This window comes from Oreochromis niloticus, linkage group LG8, assembly GCF_001858045.2.
Source record: "Oreochromis niloticus isolate F11D_XX linkage group LG8, O_niloticus_UMD_NMBU, whole genome shotgun sequence".
Taxonomy (NCBI): domain Eukaryota; kingdom Metazoa; phylum Chordata; class Actinopteri; order Cichliformes; family Cichlidae; genus Oreochromis; species Oreochromis niloticus.
Window position 1 is genome coordinate 457,501 of NC_031973.2, and position 20,304 is coordinate 477,804.

At 42.4% G+C, this 20,304-nt stretch overlaps 1 protein-coding gene and 1 long non-coding RNA gene across 7 annotated transcripts in view; one reads left to right on the forward strand and one right to left on the reverse strand.

Annotated features, from left to right (window-relative positions):
- grid1b (glutamate receptor, ionotropic, delta 1b) overlaps positions 1 to 20,304 on the forward strand; it is a 578,026-nt gene that overhangs the window by 120,147 nt on the left and 437,575 nt on the right. The window lies entirely within an intron of this gene.
- Positions 541 to 19,985, reverse strand: LOC102080555 (uncharacterized). Of its 4 annotated transcripts, none has more exons than XR_003221460.1 (5): positions 19,661 to 19,985; positions 19,061 to 19,211; positions 18,723 to 18,837; positions 13,415 to 13,665; positions 541 to 4,036 (listed from the first exon to the last, which is right to left on the reverse strand). It is a non-coding gene; the product is annotated as an uncharacterized LOC102080555 (long non-coding RNA). The 4 variants fall into 4 exon arrangements; XR_002063117.2 differs by having other exon boundaries at positions 19,621 to 19,985; XR_002063116.2 differs by having other exon boundaries at positions 19,061 to 19,985.

Here is a 20,304-nt window from a genome sequence, read left to right on the forward strand (position 1 = left end):
GCCGGAAGCAGGATGGAGAAGAAATACAGTGTAAAGGAGATGAAAGATGACAGATACAGGTGATTAACAAAAGGAAGGATCCAGAAATAATTATATGGAGTGAGAGTGAATGATCAGGAAAAAGAGAAACGCACTGTGAAGATATTAGAGGAAGAGGTTTGGGTTATATAAGAGAAGAAGACCTGGAGAAATAAATAAGTTAAGCAGAGTACGACAGTTTGACAGAAACAGGAGGAAATGTCAAGGATCGATGGACATGAGGAAGGAAACGTCACCGTGCTGACGAGAACCAAAGAGCCCGACTCTGGTGACCCTCAGACACGCCTCAAGTTACTGAACATGGACAAAGTAGCAGTTAAGTTAAAATGTCTGAGAAACTACTTCTGAATGTGCAGCTGTGCTTTATGTTAATGTGTGGACAGAGGACATCCATCCATCATTGTCCATCCATCCATCTGTCCATCCATCCGTCCGTCCATCCATCCATCTGTCATTCTGTCCATCCATCCGTCTATCCATCTGTCCGTCCGTCCGTCCGTCTGTCCATCCATCCATCCATCCATCTGTCCATCCATCCCCCCCTCACACTGTCTGAGCTGGGTTTTTTATCTTCTGTAGGTCTGAAAGGAAAACACTAAGAAAAGCAGTGATTATGTGAAGATATTTGAACCCAGTCAAAACAAAGTCCACTTGTAGACAGTCTTCGATCTTCTTCTTCTTCTGCACCACTATCGTGTCTTTCTCTGGTCGAGGATCTTCAGTAACTGTGACACCAGCAGTATAAAACTTTCCTTACCTGCTGAAGGTGGCAGCTGCACACTAACCTGCTGTTTGTTAATCCCAGTAGGACCGTCATAAACACCACTTTTTGGCAGTTGACCATGAATCATTGAAGCTCCACCTGCCGGGGATGGAGGGGTGGAGGTGGGTTGGGAGACGGTGACAATTTCTGGTGTCTGATGTTCATCTAATGCATGAGTCAAAGCCAGTTTTTTGGTTCCATTTCCATTTAAAATGATCAATGAGACGGAAAGTTAGAAGCAACAAATGGACTCTGTCACACACTGAAGTCTCACTGCGTTCATTGGGTGACTGAACAGTAAGACGGCATCGTAAATGGGCCATGAAAAGTGGCTGAAGCTTTGGACGAAGGGTCTAACTTACCAAATATGCAGTGAACTGAAGTTTGATGATTACTTCTGTGAGTTAGACGGTTTATTTCATCTGGGTACGAAATCTCGATTCTAAAATAAAAAACTCAGAGAAGAAATATCGGAGTACTTGGGTTATAGCACGCTTACTGAAACTGTGGGATGTTATTCATTTGGGTCCTGACATATGCAGGATTATTGGTGATTATTTATGGGTTGGTTGAAAATAGCTGTTTAAATCCTTTTGTATTTGCACTGAGTGCAGCCATGCTGTATGGATATCATGAAGCAGGAGGATTAGTTCAGTTTAGCACTTTTCTTGGTCCGTGCTCATCTTCTGGAGTCCATCAGAGGGTCGGGTCAAGTTAGAGAAGCAAGGCGGACGTGGTTGGACGTGCAGAGGAAAGATGGTTGGATGTTGAAGATGGAGCTGCCAGGGTGGAGGAAAAGAGGAAGGCCTCAGAGTTTCATGAATGTAGTGAAGCAGGGCATGCAGAGGGTTGGTGACACATGGTGAGATGGAGGCAGATGATCAGCTGTGACGAAGCCTGAAGCCAGAAAGCGCTTTAATCAGGCTCATCTGTGAGTTTAGGATGAGAACAGTAATCTAAGGATGGGTCACGTCATTTGTCGTGCCAGAGAAAGTCTGACTACTGTGTTTGGACGCAGTAGAAACAGCAGGAGACCCCTGGGAAAGGCATCCGTCCTCTTTAGGCTGCAGTGAAAACGGCAGCGATGTGCCACGGAGGGTTCAGAATCCGATTTACTCTCCCTGCGCCGATGCAGCTCGAAACAATTTGTGTATGATGCACTCACATGTCAGATTTCAGCTGTTTGTAGACACAAAGCTACTGTTTGTTTCTAATGGATCAACACTGTTTGTCTGGCAGCTTGTAATATTTTCTTTCTTTTTTCCACTGTGATTATAATTCACTGGCTTTTTTTTAGCATTCCACAGCTCTGCCTATTGATCCAGGAATATCACCTTCTTCCTCATTATTGGCTGACAGTGGTGATGTATGATATACTGCTGGAGGTTTAGCAGAGTTCAAAGTCTCTTATTCCCATTAGAGCGTTTCTTTGTAGGTCGGTGTATCCGCTGCTGTGACCAAACCGCTCGGATACCGAGGTTCAATCTCCACCAGCGATAACCCACGGCTCAATCCGGCCTCTGTGTGGCGTTTCTTCCTTTGACTCCAAATTCGTCGTAGTTCCTTTTTATTCATTTCACATTGCAGGCCCTGAATGATAATGGCATTGTGGAATAATAGGGATTCCTTTGTGGTTTGTTTGAATCGTAAGCCTCGGACGGTGGAAGCGTTTGAAGTCCTCTCACAGCTCTGCAGGCTTCTGTTAAATCAGACTGGATGACAGTGATAGCTGATTTTAGAAATAGAAAGCAGCGCTAATATTTCTGTTCCAGCGCCAAAACTGATGTGTGCCATGTTGTTTCAAAGCCCGGTGCAGCTCAGGCAGCTTTTTCCCGCTGCCTCTGTGTTATAAGTACCCCTTGTTGTTAATCAGTAAATCAGATAAAAATACATTTATGTCTGAAGAACCTCTGCTGCTGAATTTCAGCCAATAATAATGTTTTCACAGAAATCATTCGAGTTGCATCCAGCCTTTTCTGAAACAGATGCGCCAACGCGACAATAAATCTCCTCAGGAACCCTTAAAGAAAATGAGATCTGAACAGGAACGCTGACATGCTGGAAAAGAATAGTTTGAGTGCTGTTTTCATACGATCATGCAGTTCAGGATGAAAATAAAAATATTAAGGAGAAAACGATTCCATTCGTCCTTATTTTCTTTATTTTTACTAATTTAACAGACGTGTATTTTCGTCTAGAGGTTTAAAACTCCTAAATATATCTGAAAAACTGGTTATAAGTATATATGACCGTTTATGATTGGTTCATTTCATTTTTTATCATCTTTCCCCTCCTCCACCACTGCTTCCTCTCCTGAACTCGAGTCCGGGCTCTAACCCACCAACAGATGCATCAACTCGATGTTGTTGCTGTTACTTATTGTGAGGAGATTAGATCTGCGACCCTCCTGAACCAGCTAAGCAACAGTAGCTGGTTTTAAGCTAACATCATGTTAGCCGGTGTTGGATCCACTTGGATACTCTGGGCTAAAAATCTGGTTAAGAGAACAAAACAAGTTGCTTTAAAAGTGAAAATTCAATGTTTGAGGCTATCAGAAAGATTTGAATTCCATCTAATTTCAGTCATTTAACAATTCATTTTTACCCAGTGTGCCCTTTTCTCTGTATTACAGGTCTAACATGTCTGATGTATACACAGCATTGGATAGTTGCTAACAGTGTCTCGAAGAAAGAAGGGTTCTGGGTTTGAGTCTGATTATCTGAGGAGTTTGCTGATGAAGAGATTTCCTCACCATCCTTTAGAGGTCCAGCAAAGTCGTCTTTGTTCTCTTCTCGGTGGATGTTTTGCTTGGTGCATTTTGTCTGTTAAATATCATCCTCATAACTGGTTTGCTCACGGTCATAAAACAGATTCCCCTCATGCTCAGTTGGTGTTGCCATTATAATAAGTCACCTGACACGATGGTAAAAGTTCAGCGAATGACGGAGAAATGATTGTTTTTGTGTTTTTATGCTGATAGAAATCAAACATACTCTGATTACTCTGAAAAAGCCTTTGGATAAGACGTTAAGTCAGAGCGGTGAAGCGTGGCGGGGGGATGCTACTTTTCTTCCTTCTCACTGTGTTGAAATTTTGCAGGTACGCTTGAGATTACTGCACCACTTCATCCTTGACACCCCTTCACCTTTTCAGACTGCAGCTCCTCTATTAGCTGGAAAACAACCGTTCAGTCTCCACATCACGTCCCTGCCCTCCTCCTGTCCACACCTGCTGCTAAAATGACAGAGACGCAAAACAGGAAATCACTGTGTGTGTGTGTGTGTGTGTGTGTGTGTGTGTGTGTGTGTGTGTGTGTGTTTTAACCTAAAAGTAAAACAACTGAAATAGCTCAATATTCCTTGGAATAGGATGAGTCTTTTTAAGGTGAGTAATGGGAAAGATGAGGAGATGGTGGAAACAGAGATTGTGCCATGTTAACAGAAACAGAACAAAGAGCTGAATGTAAATAGGACAGGAGAACAGATGACGAGCACAAATCTGTGACAGGAAGACGTTTACAGCAATACTGTATAAACCCTGAGATGGGCTGATCTCTCACAAAGATGGAAATGAACAGTTAGAAGTGAAAATGTGTTAAAAACTAGACAAAGTACAGGATGGTTCATGTTAGCAACACTGATATTGTGTGCTGCTGGGCAGCTTTGTCTGTAATAGTACTGCATTATATTTGAAAATCTGCAGAATAATTAGACACTAAAGCCTAATAATAAGTTGTACTGAGCACAGCACAACCAGAATATTATGGATTAGATGGAAAACAACAGGAATTTTTTGTTTCTAGATTCTGGAGCCAATTGTAAATAGTTGCACTGATCAGCTGATCGTGCAACACCTTTATGTTTGTCCAACCACTGTAGTTGGAGCTGATTGGACAGGTAGAACTGAACTGACTGCATCGCTCTCAGACAGGTTGGTGAAAATGTGGAAACAAAGCCACGCCGACAGATTACCGACACGCTCCAGTCAACCTGAGTCGGTTCTGCCTGGTCGTATTCTGGTTTTATGTCTATATTAGATCAAGGGTGCCGAATGACTGTTACCTTGCAGTGAATGTCTGTCCTGCAGTAGCTACGTCACTATTGTGGAGGTATTTCTTAAATTCTCTTTAAAATCTAGGGAATGGTAATTTCTGTGCATGTAGTTGATGTTTGTGTCATCACAAACTGATTGCATGTAATTGCCAACTTGGCCTTGTTTAACTGCAAACCGATAGCTGACTGAATCCTTCTTATTGATATCTTTACGCACCAAAGTTGCCTTGAAGGCGTCTACTGACTGCAACTAGACCCGGTCCCCCTCGTCAAAGCTACAAGACTGCGAGTTTTTTGCACATGCTCACAATCATTTTGTTCGTATCGGTCTCCCTCCACCGCTTTCCTCGTTTGACTGTAGCATAAAGCATACCCTGTTTTATCATCCTTATGGATTGTAATGGGACCGTAATTTCCCAAATGAACCTCATGGTGTATTCGATCAGACTTGAAGCTATCGGACCGAGTCCATGAGATCATCAGGAAAGTGTTTACTGAGGTTGTAGATCAAGACTGCAATCGGGTAATCTTCTCAGAGGCTTTAAAGCAACATGACTGCAGATGGGCGGCTGGCCATTAGAAAGACTGCAGACATAAATTCAGTTTTCAAAAGCTTGTTAATCTTTCTGTGGTCCCAAACAACAGAAATACTTCATGTGCAAGTACATTAAAGCAATACTTGAGTAAAGTACTTGAGTAAAAGTATATTCCATCACTGGTCCTACCCATGCTCTCATCCTGTGGTCCAGTGGAAGAAATCAATTAAGACGAGAGAGCTGTGAAAAGCACTAACTGTTAATGAGTGTATAATAAACGACTTATTAACTTTAATAAGGCATCGCTCTGTTTGTGTTCGGTAGCTACAAATTTCTATATTAGTGCATGTTTATCATCTGATACACACATAATCAGGTCTGTGTTTATTTTAAGAGTGATGCAATTCTGTAATTCGTCATCGTGTTATTAGTCCTACTTACAGAGCCTTCGTCTTTTACGTTTAATCCAAGGATAAGAACACACGGTGTTGCCGTGGCGAAGGTTAGGAAGTGAAAGAAGAACAGCTGAAAAGAAATAATTAAAAAGACCAAAGAATCGGGGAAAAAAAACTCGGAGCAAAGATTCTTCTCCGGGATGTGACCGTGAGACAGACGGGGAGAAAATAACAATCTCCTGTCAGCAGCAAATGTGACGCGTTTGCCCGTAAAAGCCCGGCGGGCAGGACTCTCTGCAGCGATCAAACGAGCAACACAAAAAGATGAAGGCGGGAGGACGCAGCGGCCCCCCATTAGATGTGTGCTGCTCGTCCTCAAAGGGACGACACACTCGACCGTAAATCCTCCTCCATTGTTTCGACTCTGCCTTTGGTGTGAGGTCGTGCGGTGTGGTACGGAGGCTCAAACCGAGACGCTGCCGCTGCTTTCATTACGCAAGACACTGCAAGCACGCCGGCACAGAGGAGGATGAAAGGAGGAGGAGGAAGAGTGGACAGGGTCAAAGCTTTCTGATGACTCAGATCTACGTTTCACACCAGAACAAAGGTTTGCTGTCGAGTGTTTGAAATTTGTTGTCATTACTTCTTATTCCTAAATTCATAAAGTCGACATCTGCTGTGCGTTTCCAGCTGCATTAAATGATTCAGTTACAATTTTTTGGCCTCCACTAGAGTCCAGAACAGCTTCTACTTCATTTCCTTTAAGCTAAAATTAAACTTGGCTTAAACTTTCTTCTGATTGACCTTTGCACTCAAAGCCAAGAGGCTTTGAGTCCTATGATGTTATATAGGATACCCCCGTCTCCATGACATCAAAAGAACAGGGGAAATGTATATGAGCATTTCCCATTTCGATACCCTGAAACCTCCAGTCACACTGTGACCGCAGTGTTAAAAAACTCACTTTGGCGCTGAATAAAAATCGTACCAAATGAGGTATAAAAACATGTTCTGTGTGGAGAGACTTTGATGTTCAGTTTAATCTGAATACTGCCTGCCTTACAGAGCTCTGTTACTTAGCAACATAGTTGGTGACATGCAGTAAAGTTTAGTTTTTTATTGTTTTTTGAGAAAAATATTCTGTCAGAGGTGAAAATTGTACAGTTCTCATAAACGCCTGGCTTTGCCTCAGTTTTACTGAATATCCACATTAAACAGTGGACACAAGGTTAGACACACAGTGAGGTCATCTTTATATTTTACAGGAGATTATCATAAGGGCAGTGCAGCCCAATTAAGTAAGTACGAGTACTGCAGCTTTTCTAATTAGTCTGCAAAATTTAACTTGACATTTCCCACCAGGGGGCGGTGTTTAACCCAGAAGTTTTAGCGTGGCTGAGAGATAAACTGTGATTCTCCCCATTTGGCGAATATCAGTGAAACTTTAATGGAGTTACTTACATACAGATGTAATATTTTCTCTAAAAAGCAAAAAATTAAACTTTTATTTGAACAGGCTGAAAGTTCCGCATAATCGTGCATTCCCCAACTCCCCATTCTCCTTTTACATCGTGCTTTACTTCACGAGCAGCCTGGTTTCTCTCTGGCAGTTGGTCTAAGGGGTCATAAGGTTTGATTCCAGCCAGTGTTTGCTCTCTGAATCACTAAAATCCATGTCGTTCATCTGAATTTTGGGAAAGAGCTTCGAAATCTATTGCAAGAAAGTGTTACGCTAGTTTAGCTTCACTTGCTGTCATTTTGCAGATGAAATCACAGCGTCTCTACTTTTGCATTCTCTCACGAGATTTGAAAGCTTGTAAAGCTTTAGCTGAAGCGATATATATGTTAGTGAAAGCTTACAATGGAAAATCCAGATTTCTTTTAGTAAAACACAAATCTGATTAGATCAAAGTTCTTATTCTTGAGGAAGAGCAGAGGTCCAGATGAAGATGGCAAATGAAACCAAAACATTAACAGGGATGGAAATGAAGCAACAGAATGAGAAACGGCGTAGTAAAATGACATCAGCTAAAGTCCTGCTGTTTAATAATTCAGCGAGCAGCCCGTGGGAGGCAGGAAGGATGGAGACACGGAGAAAGAAACGGGTGAAGTGGTAGTGTTTAAAGGCATGGCGTTTAATAATTCAGCGGGTGGCGTCTGGTGTGGCTCTGATGCAGCAGGTGGCTGCACTGAAACCAAAAAGATCACAGAGAGAATGAAAAAGCTCTCTTCCTGTCAGAGATGCTGGGATGAGATAAAATGAGACGAGGCTGTGGGGAAACTGGGACATCGCCGTGGCGACACCGCGCACGACCCAGCGGGAGAGACCGAGCGTTGACTGGAATGAGCAGTGTTTAACATAACAATTCCAGTCAGAGAGAGAACACTTCCATTATGTGTGCAAGTCATTTACTCTCCTCCTGGAATGGCTTTTTGATGTGCTTTCACTCGCTGAACTATAAATAAATACATTTGCACGTTTCATGAAACCATCGTCTTACTGCACATGTTAAAAATTACATCTGTTACACAACATAAAAGCAGAGACGTGCGTTAGAGTTTTTGGGCAGATTGTTGTTTGGAGTCAGATTGAACCAAACTGATTCAGTTTGTGCTGACGGTCAGGCTGAACTCACACAGTCCGCTAAAGAATTTAAATCACGTGTCATTTGTTCCAGTTGCTGCTCGTTGGCGTATAAATTTCTTTCTCTGGCAAAAAATATTCCGACTGCATTTAAAGAGTCGTTGAGGACTTTCCACATCAATCAATTTTGCATAATATGAAATTTATTAAAGTGAAGAAGTCCTTTTCAGAATCCTAAACAAAAACAGTCAGTTTACTCGTCAGCAGGGTTTCATTCTAAACGTCAAAGAAACATCAAACGTTTAAAGCACCACTCTGAATTTATAATTCAGAGTTTTCAAGTTTTTTTGCTGCTTCCTTCATAACTGATGACAGCAGCTCCGATGTAGCATTGAGGGACACTGTTGTTACACACTGAGCCTCACGCCTCCCAGGAACCGACCTGTGCTCTGACTGCACAGGAACAGTCCTTCCACACACTGAACCAATGAGCTCTATGAACTCTTTCCTGACCAGTTTATGTTCTCAAATGCTGGTTTTATATCGTGTTCAACGTGCAGTGATAGAAAATGTCCTTATTATGGTCCCAGTGAGAGTAAAACAGGCAACCCTTCGCAGTACAGTTTGTTCACAGTAAAGAGGAAAGATGACTAAGAACCATTCTGAACTACTGCAGAGCTTCAAAGGTTCATGCAAACTCAAGAACTACAAGAACAAACTATTCAAAAAAATCAGAGATGTCACTTTCAGAGAAATTAGCAGTGCTGAGACATGTTCTAAGTTCAAATTAGCTAAACGTGAGCAGAAATACGCCCCTGAAAGACTCATAATTCCAACAGTCTCACATGGTTGATCCACACATGGTGGCCAAAGACAGAAAGTCTCCTGGACGTCGTTCTTCCACTTACACAAAGAAACAGGGAACTGTTACTGAACTCAGATGCTGCTGTTGAGGTTCTTGTTGCTTGTGTTGAAACCAGTATCTCCACAGAGAAAGCTCAGAGCAACTTTGGACAGTAGATTTGGGTGAACAGGGCCTTTGTTGTGTTGTTATACTGTAAAACATTGCTTCACTGTATCACTGTGTCTGGTATCTGCTGAGAGTCCTCCATCAGACCAGTGAGGGCGTTATCCCTGCAAACTGGTGTCCCACATTTTATGACTACATCAGCATTTAACTACCAGAGGAATGAAAACCACAAACAGCCAATAAGCATTCGCAGTAAGATGGATAACGTTTCCTTAAACGTGTTTACTGCAGGAGGCGGACAAAAGCAGTTACTCCTCTATCAGAAGGGTAGCTGTGACACACACACACACACACACACACTCTGACAGTGCCTGTCATTATTACGCTTCCCATCTGCGTCCTCACTGTTTGCATACGACCAAATAACATCACTGAGGGCCGTATATGTGTGCGTCTCCAAATATTAGATTATGTTCAACACAAACATTGCCAACAATGGCCGCCATTATCATGTTTCTAGCAGCTCCTGAAACACATACTGTGTGTGTGTGTGTGTGTGTTTACAGTCTTGGATGACAGCTCTTTAAAGCTGCTTTTGGGCACATTAGGGGAAAGAGTCAGCGGTAAGCCAACACAGGGGAAAACGACCAGCGAGCAGAGCTTGCAAAGAGTGATCTTAAGTTGTTTGCAGTTGCAGCAACATGTATTATTGAGCAACTGTTACATATTTAAATCCTACTACTCGCAGGATGAGCAGAAACATAAACTTCAGGAAAAAAGAATTAAGGAAAAACGAAAAAAGCTCAAGGACGGAGCGAATGCTTCACATGAGAGGCGAATTGGAAAGGACAGAATGGCCAAAACATGGCTGCTCAGTCTCTTATTGATGACTCTGTGTCCACTGGCAGACCTTTCAGAGATCCACTGCTTACTTTGCAAGCAGGATAAGTAGGCTATTCCAAATGTCATCATATAATATAATATAATCTCTCCAGCAGCTTCGGGCCCTCCCTCAGGGTCTCCTCAAAAACCTCCAAAGGGATCCACCCAGGAGGCCTGATCTCCCCTTCCAACACAGAGGAGACCTGCCCAGAGCTCCTCACCCTGAGGATTAAATTAATACCGATATTTGTGGCCTTAGGCTTTCATCACTTCTCTAATCTTATAAACTCCTTTGTCCCACACGCCATCAGACTGTTTAACTCCTCTCTGGAGGGGAGAGGGAGGGGAGACAGGAGGACAAAGGAGGGGGGACAACTAAGCTGTAGTGCCTCTTCACTTCACTGTGCAATACTTTTTGTTAATAATCAACAGTGCAATAGACTTCAATACTTGAAATGTGCAATTCCCTTGTATTCTTATTCCTATTTATTTTATTTATCCCTTTTGTATATTTTATTTATATATGTCTCTGTATTTATATATGTGTATATATAATATTCTGCTCATGTTCTGTAACTTCTGTCGGTGCTGTGCTATTGGAAACCGAATTTCCCAGAGGAACCCACCCGAGGGATTAATAAAGTTTTATCTTATCTTATCTTATCTTAATCTCATGACTGTAGCTGTGGATCGGGATGTAGATGGCTGGATACACTGAAGCTCCGCCTTTCATCCAAACTGTTTCAGGTATTCTTTGCTTTGCAGCAGAAAGAGTCGACCTAAAATATGTGCACGAGTATTCAAGACAAGGAAAACATGAGGTTCAGTTTTTGAATATTGAAGACATTTGATTGTAAATGCTTTAAGTACGGTACTATTAATGTCCCATTAGTGGTTTATGTCACTCTTTAGGTTAAATAGTGTCCAAATATCTGATACCACAGATTTAGATTGTATGGCCGAAGCTTTGAGTTGCGCATGCTCACTCAAACTTTGATGTACAAGGAGGTCCGCTGCAAATAATTTAATTGGCAGCGACTCAGAACAAATAAACGAGCCGCAGCAGCAGCAGCAGCAGCACTGGTCCTGCTCACCTGAGCCTGGTTCTGCTGGAAGTCTCATCCTGCTATAAGGGAGTTCTTCCTCCCCACTTTCGCCAAGTCATTGATCTAATTTTGGAGTTTTCTGATATTTTAGAGCTTTTGAACTGATGTTGTGAAGTGAAAATGCTCCGATGCGTTCATCGGAGTATGAATGTGTATGAATGTAGTTTACGTTGCACTTGAGTTTAGAAGTGCTTGTATGAGTGGGTGTGAATGGGTGAATGAGGCATGTTGTATAGAGCGCTTTGAGTACTCCGCGAGAGTAGAAAAGCGCTGTATAAGAATCAGTCCATTTACCAAAATAAACAATGCTAAATTGATTGATCAGATGTTGTTTGGTTGGACTGTTGGTGCTGTAGCAGTGCACACTGAACATATCGAGCTGATTTTATTCGGTGGAGCTGAATAGAAACAAATGACATCTACTGCCAGTTTTACACTTGCTTTAAATAGAAGATAGAAAACCTGACAGGCAGACGTAAAGTTAAGCTCAAATATTTAAACAAAGCTCAGCTGCAGTTTTGTTCTCATCTTCTTTTTTTAACACTACAGTTTTTTCCTCACTCCTTCACACCGCTGTCTTATTACTAGCAGCAACTATTTCAGGGATATAAAATCAACTTGAAGAAACACGTTCTCCTCTTCCCTTCCTCCTCTTATCTTTCTGTCTCAGGGGAAAACCCTTCCAAATGTAATCAGTTTCAGGGTTAACGTGCTCAAGCATCACTGTGTATACATCAGCTGCCGGAGCTCACTGATTACACTGAGGGATGAATAACCAGCGAGACACATTTCCCATCCATTAGAGCAGGAGAAAGGAAAAACGTGCTGTTATGTTCTGGTGTAGCTGACTTCGAGTTCGTCTCATAATTGAGAAAGGAAATTACAAAACGAGGAAATGATATGAAATCGGGTCACTCGTTAAACTGTGTGGTGTGTCTATTTCAAGACACTCGCCTGTTTTTCTTGTTTCATTGTCTACTTTCATTTTTTTTCAAAAACATAGTTTTCATCATCTCTCTGCATCCTCGACACCTTCCCTTCCATCCTTACTTCCTTAACGTCTGCTTTCCTCCTTTTTCTTCTGGAGCTTTTTATGAAATCCTGAACTTTAATGTTTGGACCTGCACAGTCATCTTTCCCCAAAGCTAATCCAACCACTGACCTAAAGCAAACCACAGAATAATGACACACAAGTTCTGGACCCTCACTTCTATTACTCGTATAAGTTTACCTTATTTATACAGCATGACTGTTTTCAGGAGAGGGTGATTTTCTCTTAGCCATAAGAACAGGATCTACACTGTGAGATGGACCAATATGCACATAAAGATATAAATGGGACGTGGAGTTCAAGAGATAACCTGGATTATGCGCGATAAAGCAATCACTGCAAGAAATCAGAAAGATATAGATCTCCGTGATTCATGTAAAAGAGAAAAAAAATGCTTTGGATTTGTTTAACGTGAACATCTGACTCTAATGAGCTTCACTCAGAGACGGAGAGAGACCTGTGCTGAGGGGGAACGAGCCACCAGACACAGAAAGCAGTTTGAGATCAGAAAATAAGGTGTAAGAGCCGGAGGCTGAGCCGGTCCAATTCATCCAATTAATTTTCTAATCGCCTGAAAATGACCCCAAAGGTTGTTTAGCTGCCGAATGAAATGATCCATATAACTGGACCGGTCTGAGGTGAAACCTGAACCAACCTGTTAGATAAGTAAGTCGCTGGGCTCGTGGTAGTTGGAGCAGCATTTATATGATTTACTGTTCTTTTTTTAAATTCCATGCATGTCTTTGGCAACAGTCACATAACTACGACCACAGAAGAAGAAGTCACAGCTGCAACAGGAAACAGTTAGAGCACGAGGTCACCAACACCCGTCCTCTGTAAATGTAAGATTGCTCATAAAGAGTGCACTGCAGCACTGAGGGGTCACCTGCCTCTTATTTCTGATCTAATTTGTTAGGCTGATGTTTTTGTCTCATTAGGCAAACGAGGCAAAAACAGGGTTTGAAAGCCAATATTTGGTGTGACCTGCTTTATTCTTCAGCACAGCGTTTGTTCACTTTTCTTGTGTTTTGTTTACCTGCGCTCTTCTCCAGGCTTCTCTAAGGACATTCAGAGCTCTCCTTTGGATGTTTCTGCCTTTTGTTCTGTTTTCCATCACGATGATGTTGCACTGGAGTGTTGAGGGCTGGGCCGATCCATGACCGATAGCGTTCCACTGTGTTTCTATCCACGTATGCTTTCACTGCGATGGCTGTGTGTTTGGGTCGATGTCATCACTCCATCAGAGCTGGTGCTTCAGCCCAGGCTACTTGACAGTAGCTGGAAAAGCTGAAGAACATGATTCAACTCTTAGTTTCTTTCACTGGATTGTTTTCGTTGAATGATTCAGTGTTAAGTGACTTAACAGGTCAGGTACAAGTACTGGACCAAAGATGAGTGAGAAGCAGTGAATGTGCAGAGAGAGACTTTCAATGATCACGTTAAAACTTTAAAAGTCTGGTTCTTTGGGGAAAATAAAAAGAAATGAGTGCTGGCTCAACACTTTTGCACACTCCTGTATGTGGGCTACCATTTGTCATCATCTTTGCTGTGAAGAAAGTTTCTTCCATAAATTTTAATTCAGGATTCTGTAAACGTCACATCGGTTTTATAATATCATCTTAAACTGCTTCAGAACTGTTTCTGTTTGTAGTAATTTAATAATCGGTCAACAAATCTTCTAAAAATGACAGTGAAACACTTATATTTTAATATACAACAGAATTGGAGGTAAAATTTTAATGTTTCATAAACGTTATGTTGGAAAAAAAATCATGTATTTTTCCGTCACTTCTTCTACTGGATGTTTGTGGTGTTGAGTTTTTCTCTGCCTGAGGCTTTTTTTCATTCAACAAGAACATAGAAATGAAAATAGATTTATCAGTAATAACACATTATAACTTCAAATGACTTTGTGGATTATCATTATTTTAACAGCAAGTTACATTCTTATATTTATGTGTCATGTATATTTCCAGTGTGTCCAGCTAATAACTACCACACATGTAGGAAACAAACAGTAATAACAGCATTAATGTACTGATGACTGGATATAATCTCTGGACCTGTGCAATGCTGTTTAATAAACCATATCTACACATTTACTGACTGAAACCAGCTGCAAACGTTCAAACATCAGGTTTGATTCTGTTCATCCCATCATGTCCTGTAAGTCCTGCCAGTAGTTTAACTCCTTTATCACATTATTTTACTCAAGTTCAGAAATAGATTTTTTTAAAAATTGTTCTATTATTTTGTTAAACTCAGGCTTTTCACTGGATGCTGTGTAAAGGTAAATATGTCACCACACAGGGCATGAAATCCAGACGTTGCCATGGTGACGCTCACCACTGGTTTTGAAGATTCAAAGTTAAACTTTAATGTAAAGAAGTTACTCTGTATGGATGAAAACGTGCAGGTGTAAGTTCTCAGCTAAAGCTTGGTTAGACACTGCGTAAATGTATGGATGCTGCACAGAGACACAGATTAGTAAATTATTAGGATTTCAAACTGGCACACATGGTTACAACTTGTGTCAGTGTTGGTTAGAAATCTAATAAAAATGTTCCAGAGAACACACACTGAAGACGTCCGGCCCAATGACTCGAGGTCAGGAATGAGGTCAAGCAGCCACCAGCCGGGATGCAGGCCTACACCGCTAACTGAGAGCTGAGACTGTCCACACAGGCCAAAACTGTACTCTGCACCAGGCTGTAAATATGCTTTTCAACACCACATTTGTCCCATTTACATACACGGGGCCACAGCTGGTGATTAGAGGAACTGCAGCTTCTGCTGCCGCCACTGTCATTTTTCAGCTCCCTGATTTGCTCCCTCTGCTCCTCATCTCCTGACATTTTCTTCTTTGCTTTTCTTCCCTTCTCACTTTAAACCTTCTCCACTTCCTCCCCGGGTCGCCCCCGCTCCTGACCTCCCCCTCAGCGTCTCTCTGAGCCTCCCTCTTTTCTCTCTCCTCTTACTAGCTGACTGGGTCACCTGTTTGAAGCTCATAAATAACCCAGCAAAGGGATAAAAGGCCAGATAAATAATGAAGCAGAGGTGTGGCGCTGGCCTTTCACATCCCCACCGCTCACGCTGACAGCTGTAGCAGTTGGTTAGCAGCTGCAGAGCAGGTCTGCTTATACATTCAAACGACCTGGAATTGGTTTTGTCATTTTATTTCCTTTTTTTTTCCTGCTTTATTTGAACGGGAGCATGAAAAAGGCGGCAGTTATGTAAGCACGGAGGCCAAGAGGTATCTGACAGATCTCCACCAGAGACAAAAATAACCTGCGTTAACTTCCTTCCTGTCATCCGGATCAAGATGCAGACAGTATTTTAAGCTATTTCAAGAAAGAGGGAAAAAAAGCAGGGAGAGTGGAGCAAAAGTAGGTCGTTCTGAGTTTCTTCTGTGACTTTTTTAAAAAATGTTGAAAGCACAAAGGAGTGCGCAGCGAGAACTAAACGTGTTGTGAGTTTGATCCGAGGATGAAAAAGGAGGACGTCACGATGCCTCGCGGTCAGCTCGTCTCCGCGTTCCTGCCGACATGAAAGCGCGTATCGTTCAAACACGTTTTATATTTAGCAGCTCAGCAAAACACACAAGGGGGGTGGGCATGTGGGGGGTGGGGGGTTCTCCGTCAAACGCTCATGATGGATGACAGTTGAATTAATTATTCAGCAGGGCAGTTCGTTTTCAGGGTGAAGAAGACTTTAAAGCAAACTTGGAGTTGTGGGATTCAGTGGGAGTGGAAGTGTTACGTTAGTAATGGCTGTGGGTGTCGCAGAGAGCAGTAAGAGGATTGGTGGTGGTCGGTTGGTCTTACAGCACCTGCAGCACAAAGACGGTGAGGCTAACTCCAGGTTTCAGTGAATCTTAAACCATCAGAGTTACAGCTTTAAAAGATCATCAGACATGTTCCTCAGACTGTGTGTCCATACCAGATTTTGATGTGAAAGTAAAAGTACACTGGATTGTGCCGATGCTATTATTAGTAGAGCTACTGCAGATTTATTCGACCACAAATATTGCACACTACTGAGGTGTTTCTATTATTTTGTCCTGCTGTGAGCACATGCATAAACAGGGGCAGAGGCTAAGTATTCTGCCAGAGTGATACTGTTATTATCAGCTGCTGTGATCAGGTTATCAAAGTCCCCTGCAGATGGTTAGGGGATCGTACATCTGACACACACACACACACACCCCTTGTTGCACACACTCGGTGGCAGTGAAAGGATTAAGCAGAATTTTAGCTTTGATGTGGATTAGACGAAACCCAGGACTCTGATTAAAATGTCGCCTGGAGATTGTATGTAAGAGCACGTACAGTGAAGTGTGTGTGTGTGTGTGTGTGTGTGTGTGTGTGTGTGTGTGTGGGAGCCTCCTGTAAGTGATTGATTGTGTTCCTTGTGTTTGTTATGAAATCAGGCCTGTATGGCATAAGTAAGGAGAACACAGTGGAGGCGGAGAGGTGCTGAATAAATGAAAGTGAGGGTGGAGGAGCAGGAGTTAGTGGATTAGATTTACTGCTGCACACTCACCTTGTCACCTCCACCTGGCGGGCAACATCAAGCAAAAGTAGACCTGCTGTCATTAAGCTGCAAAAACTGCAGTTCCTCTAATATCCACTCGAGGCTGTCTCAGAGGGAGTCCCAAAGACCTCCATGTTAAAATATCCAACAGAAAAAATAAACATGTTAACACTTTGCTACATTTTGGTCTCAGCAGTTGTAGCTGTTAGCCATGTGCTGGGCTTCACCTCAGCTAACTGGAGTTACTGATCTGAATATATTGGTCGTTGTCAAGTACAGCTCATGTTGCCTGAGTTTGTTTGTCTCTGCATTGCAGAAGCAGAGCTCAGACACCCGTGGGGCTAACGTTTAAGTCTGTCTTTTATATACAGCCTATGGCTGCCAAATATCATTGGTGTAACATTTTTATTTGTTAAACTGTAACTATTATCATTCTTTAATAATTTGGTCTGTGAAATGACTGAAAATGCAAAACTAAAGCTCAGAGTAACCAAAGGTTCAGAGTAGCGTGCTAACACATGGGAGAGATTCTCATCCACAGTTTGTTAGTTTCTCTTTGCTGCCCTCAGATGTCACGTGTGCTCCCGGCTGTGGGTCTTTACAGTGATATGAAGAAAGAAAGAGACACTCTTTATCTCTCTCTCTCACTCACGCACGCACACTCACGCACACGCACACACACACACACACACACACACAGCTGTGAGTGTCTCCTCCAGTTCATCAGACCCTGAGAGCTGATCTGGTGTCAGCTCAGTTACAGTTTACAGGCAAATGCTGACAGACTGCTGATCGTGGATCTTCAAAAACATGCAACCACAGCAGTGTGTGTGTGTGTGCGTGCCTGTGTGTGTGTGTGCATTGTTTTAGTTTTCACAATCTTTTCCTTCTCATCATTCTCTCCACCAGCCAACATTTCCCATCAAACACCTGTCTCCTTTACTACTTTCTCATCCATCTCTGTTATTGCGTTTGTGTGTGTGTATTACCCCCCATGTGCTAACTAGTTTAAGAAGAAGTGTCAAATGACATATGACAGTATTTTTAAAGAGTGCCACAGACAGAGTTAGCATTTTGCATATTATGTCTAATGCCGGGCTCACACTATGCGATTTTTGGCCCATTTTGAGCCGATTTTTGAGTCGTGCGACCGTTTTGGTGATCGGCCCGAGTTTGGCCTTCATTGTGCGTCGTGCATCGTGTAGTATACGTGGGGTAACGAGAAGCGATTAACACCTCACGACCAGCTCCCGATCATCAATTGCTTGGTCGGGAGGATTTCAAACAGGTTTGAAATCCTCCCGACCGTCGTGAGGGCGTCACTGCAGCCGCTCACACTGCGCACGCGAAACACATAAACGTCGGTGAAAAGACGGAGTAGCACAGCAGTGCAGCGTGTGATCTGGACACAAGCGATGGAGGCACTTGTAGGACTTTGGAAAGCTCATCCGAGCCTTTTCAATGTGGCCTCACAAAATTATCACGACCACAACAACCGTGAAAATAGTTGGATCTACACCACTGCTCAATCACAGCTGCCTGATCAATGTTTTTCATTAGCAATTTTGCAAAGTTGATGGTGGTGGCGTGAGTCTGTGTGAGTGAAAGACAGATTTTCTGTTATAACCTTCATTTTATGGACGCACAGTGTGAGCACTCAGGTCGTATAGTGTGAGACCCTGCATCGTGACCTATGAACTTGTAACCCCTGCGAGTCAATCGTACAGTTTGAGCAGGAGCTGAATCGCGCGACTGAAAAAATCGCACAGTGTCTGCCCAGCTTTAATAACAAATAACATGTAAATAAATACCCAAGTACTCAATTCCAGATTCTTGAAACTTCCACGTCTGTCCATAACTTGTTGGAGTGATGGTGTTTTCTGGATTCGACCACAGGAGCTCAGTGGTGGTGATGAAACGAGCAACCTAATAGGAACCCCAAATAATATAACTGCTCAGCTAATCATCTTCAGACGTTTTCTGATAAACTGACCAATCTAAACACAGCTCAGTGAACTCTCAGTAAGCTGGTCAAAACAACATCATAGTCATATGTTGTTAAAGAACAATCATTTCTGGTTTCTGCATTTCAAATCATGCAGTGACACTCGAGGTAACTGGAGACTGTGGTGTGAGCAAACCGACTAACCTTGTGCAATGAACTTGTTGCCTTTGAAATGGTTGCATCGAGGACGGGGCCTGGGCTGGAACCACTCGTGGTCAGTTGCTTTCATTCAAAGAACCTTTGGTAACATTTCCTCCACAAATAGTGACAAAGTTGCTGCAGGACGGTGGTTTAACTGCAAAATAAAACCTTGTTTTAATATATGACCAGAATACGAGCAGTCGGCAACCATTCGAGTTGCGCTCAATAAACGGCTTGCATTGATCAGCAGAGACCGAATTGATTGCATTGTTGTTTGCAATCTGCCAACGACTTTGTAACAGGAAGTGACCTCATCTGGATGACAGGCTGAGGTGCAAAGTTATCAGCTAAGGCTAGCTAGCTAGATTAGCAATCTGCGTCCATAAACTGAATGTGGCAGACCAAGCTCTGAAGCATTTATGGTTGTAGCTGAGGTACACTTTACAATGTGCTGCAGTATTAGCATAGCACTTTGTCAGTGATGATTAGCATTAAGTGTCATTCAGCCAAGCTTCTCGTTTCTTCTCTTTGTTGTCCTTCCTCTCTGATATTTCTGTCACCACCTTCATCTCCTCTGCTGTCCGTCTACCGCTCCCTCCTTACATCTTTCAGCTAAGGCTAGAGGTCTCCAGTCTCCTCTAATATCAAAGCCTGATCCTCGTCATAAGTAGACAAATGAGCAGGAGAAGGAGGCGTGTACACGGAGAGGAGAGGGAGCGAGTCGGGCGAGCACGGGGATCGCAGGTGAAGAGATTGAAATGTAAATGAGGAAGCTGGCCGGCAGACGAGCGGGAGGCCACGCTCGTTGTTTACGAGCGTTAATACATTCATGACTATCAATCCGAAAAGCTGCATCAATTTGGAGAGTTTACCTCTGAGAGAGCAACGTTTGAAAGAGAGAGTCACACCTGGGCTGCTAAGATGCTGATTGACAGACAGCAGGAAATGAATATTGATGATCAACTGGCACAAAAAAAAAATTATTTCATGTTTTTTTTTTCATGAAGGACATAATATTCTTCTAACAGATATTAGAGCATTAAAAATAGAAAATGCTTTGTTACTTATTAGGCATCAAATATTCTTTTTTTTTTTTTTTTTTTTTTTTTTTAGAATAGGATAGAATAGAATAGCTTTTTATTGTCACTGTTACAAGAACAGTGAAAGGCAGTTTGGCATCTCTCCATGTGTGTGAAGTACACAATAGCGTAAGTATTTACACAATAACAGACAAATTTACATTTACA